This window comes from Chelon labrosus (genome assembly GCF_963514085.1).
Source record: "Chelon labrosus genome assembly, chromosome: 9".
NCBI lineage: Eukaryota > Metazoa > Chordata > Actinopteri > Mugiliformes > Mugilidae > Chelon > Chelon labrosus.
The window spans coordinates 25,934,546-25,950,348 of NC_140359.1; positions in this window are offsets into that span (position 1 = coordinate 25,934,546).

Below are 15,803 nucleotides of genomic sequence, written 5' to 3' on the forward strand. Positions count from 1 at the left end.
TCAAAAAAATCCTTTCAAAAGACAGACACAAAGCCTCTTGCGTTAATATACACCAATGAGGCATAACATTATGACCACCTTCCCAATATTGTGGAGGTCTCCCTTGTTCCTCCAAAACAGTTGTGACTGAGCCTTCTGAGGGTGTCCTGTGGTGTCTGGCAAGTGGCAACACAATGTTGTCAGTGGGGGGCCTTTGAGGGGAGGGGCCTCTGTGGATCATCCCACAGATACTTGATCAGTTTGGGATCTAGTGAATCTGGAGGCCAGGTCAACACCTTGTGCTGTTCTTCATGTTTTTTTTTTTAGTTGTTCCTAAAGTGTTTTTGTGTGTGTGTACCTGAGTCAGGCTGCATCCTGCTGGGGATGGCTGCTGCCATCAAGGAGTGTCATTACTATGGGGTGGGGGTGCCTGGTCTGGTCTAGGTGGGTGCTACATGTCTAAGTAACATCCACACCAATGAATGCCAGGTCCAGAAGTTTCCCAGCAGAACACTGAATTGTCGCAAGATGTTATTTACTTCTCCTGTCAGTGGTCGTAATGTTGTGGCTGATTGGTGTGTAGTATAGATTTACACATAAATTCACTCATACTGCACCATTACAATAAAGAAACCTGGAAAAACAAGTTACATGTGATGTTTATCTGACGTTTTAAAGATAAAAGAAACCGAATATTTTTATATAATTACTCATTATGGAAAATCCCCATAATTGTATTTTTCAACTAATTTCCAATTTCCTGTAATTTGCTTCCAAAGGTTTTAAATAAATATTCTCAAGCGTAACTGGTTTTTAAGCAGTGTTGTCAGTGTCAAGCAGAATAACAACCCAAAGCTGAACTTCATCCTCCGTCTGGACTCGTGGAAGTGACTCCTCAAACACAAACTGCTCTTGACGTTAACACTCAGTATAAGTTTATCACTCACCGGCCAACTATTATTGTTCCCCCTTCTCAGTCATCGACATCAGAGGCTCAAACTTCAGTCCCCGGGGGCGCTGTAATCCACTCAGCGACCGGCGGCTGTTAGGGCCCACGGTTCACTTTTCATTGCAGTCAGTTCTTTTTATAATGAAGCACGTCATTCTCGGAGGCCACAGAAAAGGCAGATACCTCACTTTACTACACCGCAGATGAGCGTAGCAGAGCAAAACAGACCCGGCGTGCCCGGTCCGCCCTTACAGATGTTCGTCGTAGGCCATGCCCAACACAGGAAGCCATTAAAGAGCAAATCAATCAGCCTGCACTGTGGAAAGTGGGGGGGACAAACCTCCATGGAAAGCTTGTGGAGGGGCACGTTGCCAAGGGAGTGAGATGCATCAAATATAAATTCACTGCAGGCGCTTGGAAACTTGTGTTTTCATAAACACCAGAACTTTGGGGGAAGTGATTTCCTGGTTTGGAGAGATTCAAATGCAAAACAGTGGAGGGCACTGACAAGAGAAGTGAGAAGGAACAAATAAATAAAGAATTCTGGGTCTCAGCCTTTTATTCGCCCGGAGGGGAAATATTTTCATCATTTTTAGCGGTGACAATCCTCAAACAACGTTCCTAACATTTTCACAATAAACCGTTATGCGCGGATCCGCCGTTCTCATGAATAAAGATGTGCCACTCCGGCACTTACGCCGCATTCAAAGTTGTTCTCTGCCTTGGTTTGTTTGCCCCCCCCCCAATCCCTCTTTGAATGAGTTCATGCCTCACAGATATGAACCAGCTCCACTGCTTTCCCTATCTCCATTCAGTAAGGTTGAAAGGCAGCGTGCAGCCCTTGTGATTTGTTTCCATCTGTTTTGATTAGATTCCATTTACACTGTGTGGTCTTATGTTTACCCCGGACTGAACTGGCGCAGGCATTGGGTTCGCTGTCGGGTTTTTAAAAAAAAAATAAATAAATAAATGCGAAAGGATCTTTTCGAATGTAACGGATGTTCTAATTAATCGGTTAGCATCTGTCTGAGGGAAAGAACAGGCGTGTTAATGACAGCTCAGGTCATTTAAGTGCACCATTAAGTCGTGAATGCACAAAAGCCTCACGTTATGTCCTGGATTCTGATGCATACAAGAGATATAGACTTTTTGCATGTCTGGGGTCAGTCTGAAGAATAATTTCAGGTCCATTCTGACTCTGACCTAGCACCAATGTGTGACAGAAAACTGTACATACCAGGCGGTTGTAAAGACTCGTCGGCTTTAATGCTGTACCGTGGCGCTTTAAGCAGGAAGTCGACTAGTCACCGATCACGTGACAACAACAACATGGACGCCTCCGAGAAGGCAGGTGAGGATTCCAGTGAGTTGTTGCAGCAAACAAGTGTGAGGAAACACTTCACTAAAGATGAAGCCTGCTGAGAATGGACGTGGGCCTGCTTCTTGCGCGTTTTATTGCAGTAATCCACATCTGCCGTCTTGTGGGATTTTTGGGAATCCTATAAAATGATTTCCCCTTTGCTCATCCCCGACTATTCTGGTGTCCTGGAGCGCAACAGCTGTCGACCATTTCTGGATGCAACTGGTACAAGGACGAGTTAGTTAGCTGCTCGCAGTTGTCAACCGATTAGTAATCCGAAAAGCACGCTTTCCTGCCAATCAATGTGGCGGTGTTGCGATTGTCGGTGCAGGATGACGTCAGCTAACGGAGCTCTATTGACGGTGCTATGCATATCTGCAGCGCACAGTATTGATAAGCTCATGTGTTTATGTTCAGGTCTATTAGTTGACATAGTTGCTGTGGTTGTAGAGTGTTTTTTTTTTTTTGCCTGTTGAGAGCCTAAGTGTCAGACTGACAGTGCTTATGGTGTTGACGTGGTCTACAGCCGAGAATAGTTTGTGGTCAAGCTTCAGTGAACTTGCAGAAAAGCCTCCGTAGCTTCTTTTGTGTGAGACGCAACGATGTGTATTCAGGTCAAGAACACAGATTTCATTACTTTCTGCTGTGTTTTTATTGGTGACATCTTCAACTAGCCGACGTCGGCTTTCTGAAAATCCGGAGTCATTCAACCCCTTGTACATACCAGAATTATTTTTACTTCCCTTTTCTTTGAGGACTATTTCAAAGTCGTTCTCTTCTTGTCACATGTCACGGCCAGACGTTAAAATACTGGCGTCAGCCCGGGGGAGAACCTTCAGTCTCTAGATATAATCTGTCAAAGGACAACTTTATCCCCGTTTATATACCTTAAACCTCAGTATGTAAAGCTCAGTTTGTAATTCCCTGACTGCAGATTTATGATAGCACCTGTCTGTTAGCGCAGATCAAAATCGTTCAAAGTAAACTGTTCCAGCAGGCATGGGAATTCCCATCAAATCCAGCGCCAGAATCCCCCAGATCATTCAGAACTTTGTTCTTGCCATCAGAGATAAAGCTTCGCAATCCTCACCAGCCATTACACTTAATGATCTGCTTTACTGGGCGCGTTACGCCAAAGCTGCTTCCAAGAAAAAAGACAACTTCAAAAGGCACATGTTCCTCCACGCTTGGTTTCTGCCCCCCCCCCCCCCCCCCCCCAACCACCCACCCACCCTCCTTCTCTTCTCCTTATCGTGCACCATGGAACGTGTACGATGCACAGATATGACAGAGAAAGAATTGAATCTGGCCTCTGTGTACGTGGAGAAGGATTTGTGTGTGTGTGTGTGTGTGTGTGTGTGTAGCAGAGCAGAGGCACCGCACACAAATCCAAATGAAACCACATCAGCTGATACTTGCACAGACTTGCCTCCGTCTCATCCTTGACATTTACCGACATCAGCGCCTTAATTAAGAGCGCATTAATATTCAGTAACAGCTTCTCCGCCGTTATTAAAGCGATTTAACTTGATCAAGCTCTTAGTCTGTAACACAGATACGAGTGAGCGCACGGTGTGTGACGGTGGTTTATGTAGACGCTTGCTCGCTTTCTAGACTCAGCCCACATTCTCTGAGCCAGATATTGTTTACTGGCTAGAGGCGCTCGCTAGCAGCGTCTCAGGGTGTTCCTCTCTGTTTGTGTCTGTGCACATACCTGCTTATGAATGTGTGATTAATATCGCCGGGGCGTTGGAGGTCCTTTATTTCCCCCTCCCTGTCTCGTTATGAATTCGGCGATTTATTGTTTGTTCTCTCCTCCTCGGCGCCTCCGAACCCCCTCAAGGTCAGATATCTCTTAAGTATTCCTGTCCCTGCTGTCCTCACTCGGCCCTGCAATAACGGAGGCACATAAGCAGCCCGAGCATCGCCGGTTTAATTTCTCAGATGTGCAGGAAGGAAAATGTTGTTTGGTTGAACGACTGCACACTTGATATTTCTTGCAACACACGTACTTTACATTTAATATGCAGATTTTATTTGCTCACCCACGGAAAGGTTGTCTTTCATTCATTCATTCATTCATTTTTTGTAACCGCTCCCGCCCCCCCAACCCTACCCCAGCTGGGCGAGAGGCGGGGTACACCCTGGACAGGTCACAGAGAGACAGACAGCCATTCACACTCACACCTACGGCCAATTTAGAATCACCAATGAACCTAACCAGCATGTCTTTGGACGGTGGGTGGAAGCTGGAGAACCTGGAGAGAACCCAGAACCTCCTTGCTGTGAGGCGCTAGTGTCATTCATTCATGTGGATGTTACTTAGATATGTAGCATCCACCGAGACCAGACCATTCACCCCTCACCCCATAGCAATGACACAGACACACACACAAAAACGCTTTAGGAACAACTAAAAAACATGAAGAACAGCACAAGGTGTTGACCTGGCCTCCAAATTCACTCGATCCCAAACTGATCAAGTGTCTGTGGGATGATCCTCCCCTCAACTTGTAGGACCGTAGGACCATAACACCACAGGACACCCTTAGAAGGTCCATGTCCATTCTCTGATGAGTCACCACAAGGGAGACCAACACAACATTAGGACATAATGTTATGCCTGATATGTGTATATGCGCAGGACTGTGGCTCTGTGCGCTGCATCTGGCGACAGATTTAGTTTCTTTTCCTTCAGTTTCACAGTGACTTGCTGGCACGGATTTGTTTTGCTTTATGAATCAAGCGTTTGAAGATCCCGCTGAGGGCACGGCTTCCTCCGACTAGTTTCACTTCAGACTGGGAGATCGGCCAAACATCAGCACGACGTGGCGTATTAGCGTCGGCCTGTGCAGAGGACGGCCTCAATCGCAGCTTGAAACCATAAAACCTGCAAACATCCATTTTTCTTCTGGACCCCGTGGCCTCTGAGTGGGTTTACGGATTGTGTCACTACGGATATATATACGACAGGCCTGTTTTCACTTGTCCGCAAAATGTTTAGCCGCTGAAATACATGTGACGTCAACGCCCTTGCCGTCGTTCTGTTTGTCTCTTGTAAACACACAAGCGGCGCGGCCATATCAAAGTTTGCATCCTCCGAGTATGTTTCCCATCAGCAGTTTACGTTTTACATATGGCCGAGTGCGGTTCCCTCGTTGCTTCGGTGAAATGAAAAAGGGCACCCATCCCGGGATGTTTTCGGTGTCGTCAAGTCTGACATGTGAGGGAAAACAAGTCTGGCCTCGATAGAGCCCACAAACCTAAACCCCCTGAAGTTGTTTGTGCTCAAAAGGTCATTTGAATTGTGGTCGATTCAGTGTGGTGACCACTTTCTGCAATGCACTGAAGACATCTTGACAGCTCTGAAAAGCAAACGCACCACATCCAAATGTGCACGATTGTATTGTTCTATTTCAGAAAAACAACATGTCCTCCTAATATGTCTATGGGGAACACTTGTATTACTGTTGTTTATGGTCTTAATTCTGCGCCTCATGTTATTCTCCAAGCAGATATGAGACATCACGGACGCATAGTCAGCATTAACGCCTGCTCCTGAGTCAGACGTGCAGTCACCGAAAGCCCACAACAAAGATTCATCAAACTCGGTGATGGGAAGACTTATGGCTCTTTTCCTGGTCTGTGATGAGTTAGGAGAATAATTGTGACGGTGACCACGATGCTCCTAGTGTCAGCGCTCACGGAGACAAGCGGATGTGAGTAGATGATGTGTTTTTCGAAGCCGTGATCACCAAGGAAACGCCGTCATGATCCTCAGCCTCAGATCCACGTTGGATAAACTGTCAGTCGGCGATTTCTTCAATTCATTTGGTATTAACTCTGTCCCTGCATAATCCAGTCTCCTGCGATAAACATGCCTAGCTGTTTAGGAATGCTCGCATCTTCACCACTGACAGATCAGGCATAACATTATGACCACCTTCCTAATATTGCTCCCTTGTGCCTCCAAAACAGTTGGGGCTCCTCAGAGAATGGACATGGGCCTTCTTAGGGTGTCCTGTGGTGTCTGGCAGCACAGTGTTGTTAGTGAGGGCTTCTGAGGGGAGGGGCCTCTGTGGATCATCCCACAGATACTAGATCAGTTTGGGATCTAGCGAATTTGGAGGCCAGGTACCTTGTGCTGTTCTTCATGTTTTTTTTTAGTTGTTCCTAAAGCGTTTTTGTGGCTACATCCTGCTGGGGATGGCTGCTGCCATCAAGGAGTGTCATTGCTATGGGGTGGGGGTGCCTGGTCTGGTCTAGGTGGGTGCTACATGTCTAAGTAACATCCACACCAATGAATGCCAGGTCCAAAAGTTTCCCAGGAGAACGTTGAATTGTCACAAGATGGTCAATGTTATTCACTTCTCCTGTCAGTGGTCATAATGTTGTGGCTGATTGGGGTATAGGATTGTACTAAAAATTCTCTGCAGGAGATTTATCCTTCGAGACGACATCCTGCAGGAGTTGGTGTGATTTGCATTGGGTTTGTTTGTTTGGTTTGATTGGAGGAAGCTGAGCTCAGGATGAAGCCATCTCTTCGACCGCAGTGAAAACCAGCCGCTCATGTTTCTTGCACCTTGTCCATCAGTCTCAAAGGGCGAACACGCTGCAGGCCCTTAAAACGTTTCACAACCAAACCAAAAACCAAACCTAAAGCGCTCCAGCCGTCGTAAACCAGAGCCTGGCCCCCGTGCAAGTGATCATTCCATTTTTTTTCTTCTTCTTCTTTTTCAGGAAATCCTATAAAAGTGATGGATTTACAGGGTGATGCAATGTGATTAACTTGGAGAAGGTAGGCCACGGTAGCTGTAGGGCAGGGAAACTGTAAGGAAAAAGGGATTATAAAAACATGAGAAAAGAGCATTATTTATTGTTTGTGATTAATCAGTTAGATTTCATTTTTAAATCTCTAAAGCCCTACGCTGTAATCCTCTACAAAGCCACCAGTCTCTATGCCATGCAGCCTCTTAATCCTCAAAATATAATGGACATGAAAGATATTATCCAACAGAACAATGATCTCTAATGCATGTTAGACACATTTTCTAAATCTTATCCATTTTGGAACGATATCTTCATAGAGGATTTGTTAAATATCTAAGTATCTAAGTTTTGAGCAGCATTCATTGGTTTTAATTTATTTATTTTCTGAAGAAAATCCATATAACAATAAATATTTCCCTGTTTACAACCAGAAAGCAAATGACATTTGTCCAGTATTTGTTCCCTTGTTAGTTTCTTGACTCCTGAAAGAAACATGTAGCTCCTTAGACATTAAACTGTCCAGTACACCTATCAGCCACAACATTATGACCACTGACAGTAGAAGTGAATAATATTGACCATCTTGTGACAATTCAACGTTCTGCTGGGAAACTTTTAGAACTGGCATCCATTGGTGTGGATGTTACTTAGACATGTAGCACCCACCTAGACCAGACCAGGCACCCCCACCCCATAGCAATGACACTGGTACACACACAAAAACGCTTTAGGAACAGTTAAAAAAGAAAAAAAACATGAAGAACAGCACAAGGTCTGTGAAGGTTCTCAGTCATCCAGGTCATGGTATATCCAACAAAGGTTCAAAAAGGGCAACTGGACTTGTAGAGTTTTTTGAGAAGACGTTTCACCACTCATCCGAGTAGCTTCTTCAGTTCTAAGAAGCTACTCTTTGTTGGATAAACAGCACAAGGTGTTGACCTGGCCTCCAAATTCACTAGATCCCAAACTGATCAAGTGTCTGTGGGATGATCCACAGAAGCCCCTCCCCTAAAAGGCCAAGATTGTGTTGCCAGACACCACAGGACACCCACAGAAGGCCCATGTCCATTCTCTGATGAGTCCCAACTGTTTTGGAGGCACAAGGGAGACCTACACAATATTAGGGTTAGGGTTAGGGTTATCTGTGGGATGATCCACAGAGGCCCCCTCATCTCAAAGCCCCCCACTAACAACATCCTGTTGCCAGAAACCACAGGACACCCTCAGAAGGCCCATGTTCATTATCTGATGAGGCACCACAAGGGAGACCTATACAATATTAAAAAGGTCATAATGTTATGCCTGATCGGTGTATGTAATAATGAGATTGTAAAACGAACTGTGACCTGAAAAGAAACACGAGGACGGACAGATTGTACACATCCATCTTGGTTATAGACAGACTTCCTGGTTCAGATTTGACCTGTCAACATGATTGCCATAAAGATAAACTACATTGTTGTTCTCCTTGTGTTTCTTTTCCATCATTGTAGAGATGTCAGCGTGTCCTCAAATCTTACTTCAATTCATATAACCATCAGGACTGTCTAGTTGTATTCGATTAAACTGATTTAATCCTGATGAATATCTCAGCTCGTTCTCCGATTCTGTGTCTGTTTTCCATTATGCCTCCTCCTCCTCTTTTTGTCTTTCTTTTGAAGGAGATAAAGCCGAGTGATGTTACAATAAACATTCCAGAGGGTGTCACCCGCAAGGGGCCTAATTAGAGACCCGGGAGGCCCGAGCTGGATGGATGACTGCTGTGTGTGTGTGTGTCAGCCGAGGCGGAGGAGGGGCTGCAGCGGCCGATGCAGGTGGCTGGATGTGAAACGTTGGCTTTTATCTTGGCTTTGAACACAGGTAAGCTCAGGGTCCTGCACAGGTGTTGGTGTGTGTGTTTGTGTGTGTGTGTGTGCAGGGGATGAGACCTGAGAGGAGGCGGCGGGCCAGAGGCAGCCATTTGTCAAGGGGAGCCCACTTCGCCGTAGCTTTGCCGGGGTCAGAGGGTGACACGGTAATGTGCGCTCTGTTGTGTGCGCCGCCACTAATGACGTGGATCATATAGACACTGATGTGGCCGCGTTTGGGGGGCGGGAGGGGGCTGGGGTGGGGGGGGCTTTTGGCCGGTTCGCACAGGCTTCAAACAACAACCAGATGCTTTGGTTGAGTAATGGGATTGACTCACTGTGTGTATGCCCCCCCCCCCCCCCCCCCCTCCCTCCCACACACACACACACAGGAGCAGACACAAGATGTTGTGCGTCACTGTGTGTGCCAGCGTGTTTTGTCTTTAATTAATGCAATGAGCCAAGTGATGGCGGATGATCCAAACAGTAAAAGTGACTAAGAGTGGAACACACAATCATTCTTCTTATTGTCACAGTGCTGCCCTGAAACTGAAGCAGGATTCACTTCCCTATTCCACTCAACATTTAGAATTCTGCCAGTTATTTTCTTGGTTTATTGAATAAGTATTTAGTCTGTAAAACTGATTATTATTATCAAAGTTTTTATTCTGAACTAGTTTTATACATGCAATTCAGCCTCTTTTTCCAACATGTTCCTATTTTCCAGTTGTGAAGAAGAAACGCAAAGTCCAATAATAGTAATAATTATAATGTTAATAATATTATAAAACTAAATTAAATATCAGGATAATAAGAAAGGAAGGAGCGTATGGTAGCCCACCCTCTCTACCTCAGAATTACATCTTCAGTTCTCATAAATAAATAAACAAATAAATGATAAAAAGATATATACGCACACACTGATCAGGCATAACATTATGACCACCTTCCCAATATTGTGGAGGTCTCCCTTGTGCCTCCAAAACAGTTCATCAGAGAATGGACATGGGCCTTCTGAGGGCGCCCTGTTGTGTCCTGCAACACGATCTTGGCCTTTGAGGGGAGGGGCCTCTGTGGATCATCCCACAGATACTTGATCAGTTTGGGATCTAGTGAATTTGGAGGCCAGGTCAACACCTTGTGCTGTTCTTCATGTTTTTTTTCAGTTGTTCCTAAAGTGTTTTTGTGTCTGTGTCTGTGCCTGTGTCAGGCTGCATCCTGCTGGGGATGGCTGCTGCCATCAAGGAGTGTCATTGCTATGGGGTGGGGGGGGGGGGGGGGGTGTCTGGTCTGGTCTAGGTGGGTGCTACATGTCTAAGTAACATCCACACCAATGAATGGCAAGCTCCAAAAGTTTCCCAGCAGAACACTGAAATGTCACAAGATGATTAATGTTATTTACTTCTCCTGGCAGTGGTCATAATGTTGTGGCTGATAGGTGCACTGGACAGTTTAATGCCTAAGGAGCTACATGTTTCTTTCAGGAGTCAGGAAACTAACAAGGGAATTAATATTGTACTGTCATTCATCGGGTAGGAAGAAAAATGGTTCAATTTAAATTCTAATGTCATTTGCTTTCTGGTGGTAAACAGTGTCAAGAGTGTCATTGCTATGGGGTGGGGGTGCCTGGTCTGGTCTAGGTGGGTGCTACATGTCTAAGTAACATCCACATGAATGAATGCCAGGTCCAAAAGTTTCCCAGCAGAACATTGAATTGTCAAAAGATGGTCAATATTATTTACTTCTCCTGTCTGTGGTCATAATGTTGTGGCTGATCACCTTCATTGTACCAAAGTTTTAGCAGAAATGTCAGTTTCAGAAAAGAGGTGGAATAATTAGCACAAAGCCAACAATTATGACATGATGCCAGTAAAGTAATTGTTTTAGCATTATTTCTAATGATAAGCGGTTTGAGACTATAAGGTATTATATAACACTGTGTTGCCAAGAACAAAAAAGCTTAGGAGGAGAAATAGTTTCAGCTACGGGGGAGAGAAATGTGGCATTAAGATTCAGGGCTCGGCGCTCATGTTTACTCAAGAGAGAACAAGGACATGACACAGTCTTGGCTCCTGAATTTGTGAATTCAAAGCATGTGGGCCAACTTCTAATTCCGCTGCGCATAACTTCCCGTTGACAGGCAGGTCGGGGATGCTGAAGTACCTCCTATAATACGTCTCAGTGGATTATTCTTGCCGCGACCTCCAGCCTTCATCTTGCATAACTCAACCGGCGGGACGCGCTGGCGGGGCGATGGGCTCTGCGGCCGCGGCCACCCATGCTAACGGCGTACGGGAAACTTTTATTGTAGTTAATAATGGGGCTAAAGAAAAACAAACTTTCCAAAAGGCTACATGTAAACAAAAATAAAGAAGAAGAAGAAGAAGAAGTGTGAATGTTATGTGTGGATCTGGAAAGAGGAAAAAAAAAAAAACAACAGCATTACAGTAACTCCAGCAGACCACAAGGAATGTGGCCAGGCGGCGGCGTGTACAGACAGGCCCAGCATGTGATCAGACACACACAACACACACACACACACACACACACATGCAGACACAAAGAAGACAAAGAGAGCCTTGCTACCAAAACTGCTCCGGCATCGCAGGTAGATAGCCGGGGACACGGGAGGTGTGATGACAGGACTCCAGGTTCAGGCTCATTTTCATATCGGCGCACGGGACGTTTCTGTTCTGCTTTGAGGGAGGACGTGCGCACAGTACGCCACGTTCTGATAGCAGAATATGAAATGCGTTTTTTATGTTGTTTTTAAGTACTAGAAAAGAGAAGTGGCGTGGTGGTTAGGTTCTGGGTCCGACTGGGGCCTTTCTGTGTGGAGTTTCCATGTTCTCCCTGTGTCTGCGTGGGTTCTCTCCAGGTACTCCAGCTTCCTCCCACCGTCCAAAGACATGCTCATTAGGTTAATTTGTGATTCTAAATTGGCCGTAGGTGTGCATGTGAGTGTGAATGGTTGTCTGTCTCTCTGTGTTAGCCCTGAGATAGACTGGAGACCTGTCCAGGGTGTACCCCGCCGCCTCTCGCCCAATCACAGCCGGGATAGGCTCCAGCCCCCCCTGCGACCCTTCACAGGACAAGCAGCTACAGAACATGAATGAATGAGTATAGGTGTTGGTTGCTTTGATTGCAGATTCTATCCTGAACGGACTGAATAAAGTTTATTTAACACATTTTTTATAGCTAATAATCAGTTCCATAATTATCCTACCCGAACAGCTTTCGAGCTTCGCCCCCCGCAATCACGTACAGCATCATCACAATTTAGTATAGCATCCAGAGGTTCCAAGATATGGAATTCACTTCCTCCTCACATGACTAAACTTCCTCCAAGGTCATTTAAAAATTCTGTCAAAAACTTACTTCTCTATGAATAATCATCACCATTATTTTATACAATTTTTTTTTTCTCTTTTCTCTTTTCTCATCTTTTTTTTTTCCTCTTTCTGTTAGTTATTGTTTTGTCGCCTGTTCTATGTTTGACTGCTTTTCTTTAATTAAAATTTGAATGTTCTTTTGGGGAACCCTCCTATACAAGCCCCTTGAGGGTTTTTGGGGTTTCCCTGGCATGCCTTTATGCTCTTACCTTCTTCAATTACGTATTGTTAATGTATTTTGTATTGTTGTTGTACTTTTATTGTATTTTATGTGCCAAATAAAATGAAATGAAATGAAAAGCTTCTTAAACGTGATGTTTTTAATGTTTTCCTCGTCTTCTACGGCAGTTAGGGATGTGCGATATTTCATCGTTTACGATATATCGTCAAAAACATTCCCCACGGTAAGAATATGTCACCCCACGATAAAAACGATAAATTCCCATAGATGACGTATATATGTGCGCGACACACTCGCAGCCCAACACGTATGGCATATTGACAAATTGACAATGGCGGAAGACGGAGCAGATACGCCGGGCAGCGAGGAGCTTGTTCCTAAACGAGGCTCCACCTCCATTATCTGGTTCGGTTTTAACGCCCGAATTGATTTTTCAATTATATAAAGAAATGAAATATTTGTATTTTTGCCTACCACTCCGGCCGGTCCTACGAGAAACTCGTGCTTGCAAAAGGTTCCTAGGAATTTTTTGAATGTGCACAAACCGCCATTGGAGTATCACATGCGTTATTTCGGCTGCAGTCTGATCAGAAACTGTGCGTCGCAAATTCGCGACACTAGGCATGAAGGGGTTAAAAAGTCTGATGCGGAGCAGCAAATTACAACATGCAAGGTTTGCAAACATAAAAAGGACAGTAACACCACTAATTTGTTCCACCACCTCAAACACAAGCACAAACCAGAATATGAAGAAAGCCAGAAAATGCGCAAGGATGCAGAAGCAGCGTCGACTTCATCCAAAGAGTCCGGTAAAAAAAAAAAAAAAAAAAACTCAGATAAAACTTGCCGATGGATTATAGTAAAAAAGATTAGGCTGAATTGGTGTTTATTTGTCGTCATTTTTATCGTTACCGTGGTAAATACCAGAAATTATCGGGATAAATTTTTTAGTCCATATCGCCCATCCCTAATGGCAGTAAAATGTTTACAACAAGCATAGACTCTTTATTGCTAAAGAATATGATACTGGCACCCCCCCATCCCTTCCCCAAGTGTTATTCCCAAATGCACTTCAAGTATACTCGTAAAACCATATGCATCGTGCTTTATTACGTATGATGCACAAATGTTTGAGCTGCTGTTTTCACAAGCGCCGAACGCTTGCGCAGAGGAACTGTAAAGAAGACGGTAAAGTCAAGCAAATGTGAGACTGGCAGGATATTTAACAGCAGATAATGTCAGAGAGATTGAAAACACGCTGGGATGAAGCAATTCCATTCAGAAAAGATTAGATCTCCAGAGATCTCGGGCGTAATCACAGCAAACTGCCAGCGTGGTTAAATCCTTCAGCCGTTAATACAAGAGAAGCTTTAACCAGCCACTATCACAAAGCCGCGCAGATACATTTCTCAAAAGGGCACACGTCGTGCTGGATTACTTCCCCAGCGCACCCCCATCTCAACCCCGACGTTTTTGGCAAAATACACGCTGGGGCTTTTTTTTTTTTTTCTTCCTCTTCTTCCAGAGTGGTGAGATCATAGCGCCTTTTTTTATTTTTGGGGGGGCTGAGAGGCTGCTTTTGGCTTGGATACCTTACACACGGTGCTGGAGGTGAAACACGGGAGGGTGCTGTTTCGCACCAAACATCAGGCTGCTGGGGTGAGGTGCACCCAGAGGAGGCCTGCACACTCACTGCACCTGTTTCTGTGCGGCCAATAAGATGAGCTTCAGTGGGGAGTCGAGCAAACAAACAACCAGTTTAAAGACGAATGCCTGAAATTTAGACATAAGCATTCATTTTCTGTAACCGCTTGTCCCGTGAAGGGTCGCGGGGGCCTATCCCAGCTGTCATCGGGGATAGGTCGCCAGTCTGTCGCTAACCTAAATTAGATGCATCTAACGACCAAATGGACAAACCGGCTCGTTCCCGTGCAGTCAAGAAACACGAGTGGACCGCATTTTCACCGCGGCTGCTGGGCGGAGGCGCGAGCCGACGGTTTCACCTCGAGCTCGGCTTCCTCTGATCAAACAAAACAAACAAACCCAATGCAAATGTGCTAATCCAACTCCTGCAGGGTGTCGTCTCTCTCGCGGTGCAATTTCAATACCCCTGTACGTGCAACAATGAAATCACACGCACACATAGCAGCCAAAAAACACAAAGAGATTCAAACCGAAAAAAATAAAAAGAAGAAATGTGACTGGACGAGAAACACAGGGACAGACACGTCGTGCACATCCATCTTGCTCCCAGACAGACTTCCTGGTTTACCTGTGAGCATGCTCACCATAAAGACTGAGAGACAAATGAGCTTAAACTTTCACTTTAACTACCAAGAAATCGTTTGGGGGGGATGGGAAACCACATTGTTGCTTGTGTTTCTTTTCCGTTATTGCCGAGATGCCGCCTCTGTGTTCAGCATTCTAATTGGTGGGTTTTCTGCAGGACGAGCATTTATACAAACACACCACCGGCTCTAAAATTGAATGCATGGAATTTAGAGAGGATCTTCCATTTTCTTTTTGTGACATTTAAACTGATTTCTCTAAATCAGAAACATCTAATGACTAAATCAGCTAAACAGCTTCGATGGGGGACTACAGTACATTTTAAGTGCTGCTCTGCTGGGACCGTGTGCAAATCTCTCTCCCCCCCGCTTTCCCCCCCTTTTCTAGCCTCTGCTGTTATTAAAACCTTTGAGTGCAGTTTAGTACGTTGAGTCACGTGACATGGCCCCGGGGGTTTTCAAACATAATACATCCTTAATTAGATTTAGGCCCCGACATAAAAACCGAAACAATACGCCGTAAGAAAAGACTGGTTATGTGTTTCTGGTTCTCTGAGGCATGTTTTCAGTTCGCTGTTTTCTTAATAGTAGTATTTCCTAGAATACTCAACATGTGATATCCATTCTCGTGTTATGCTGTAATATTATACGCCGGAAATCAGCCACAATATCAGAACCACTGACAGGAGAAGTAAATAACGTCGACCATCTTGTGACAATTCAGTGTTCTGCTGGGAAACTTTTGGACCTGGCACTCATTGGTGTGGATGTTACTTAGACATGGAGCACCCACCTAGACCGGACCAGGCACCCCCACCCCATAGCAATGACACTCCTTGATGGCAGCAGCCATCCCCAGCAGGATGCAGCCTGACACAGACACACACACAAAAACACTTAAGGAACAACTAAAAAAAAAACATGAAGAACAGCACAAGGTGTTGACCTGGCCTCCAAATTCACTAGATCCCAAACTGATCAAGTATCTGTGGGATGATCCACAGAGGCCCCTCCCCTCAAAGGCCCCCATCACTAAC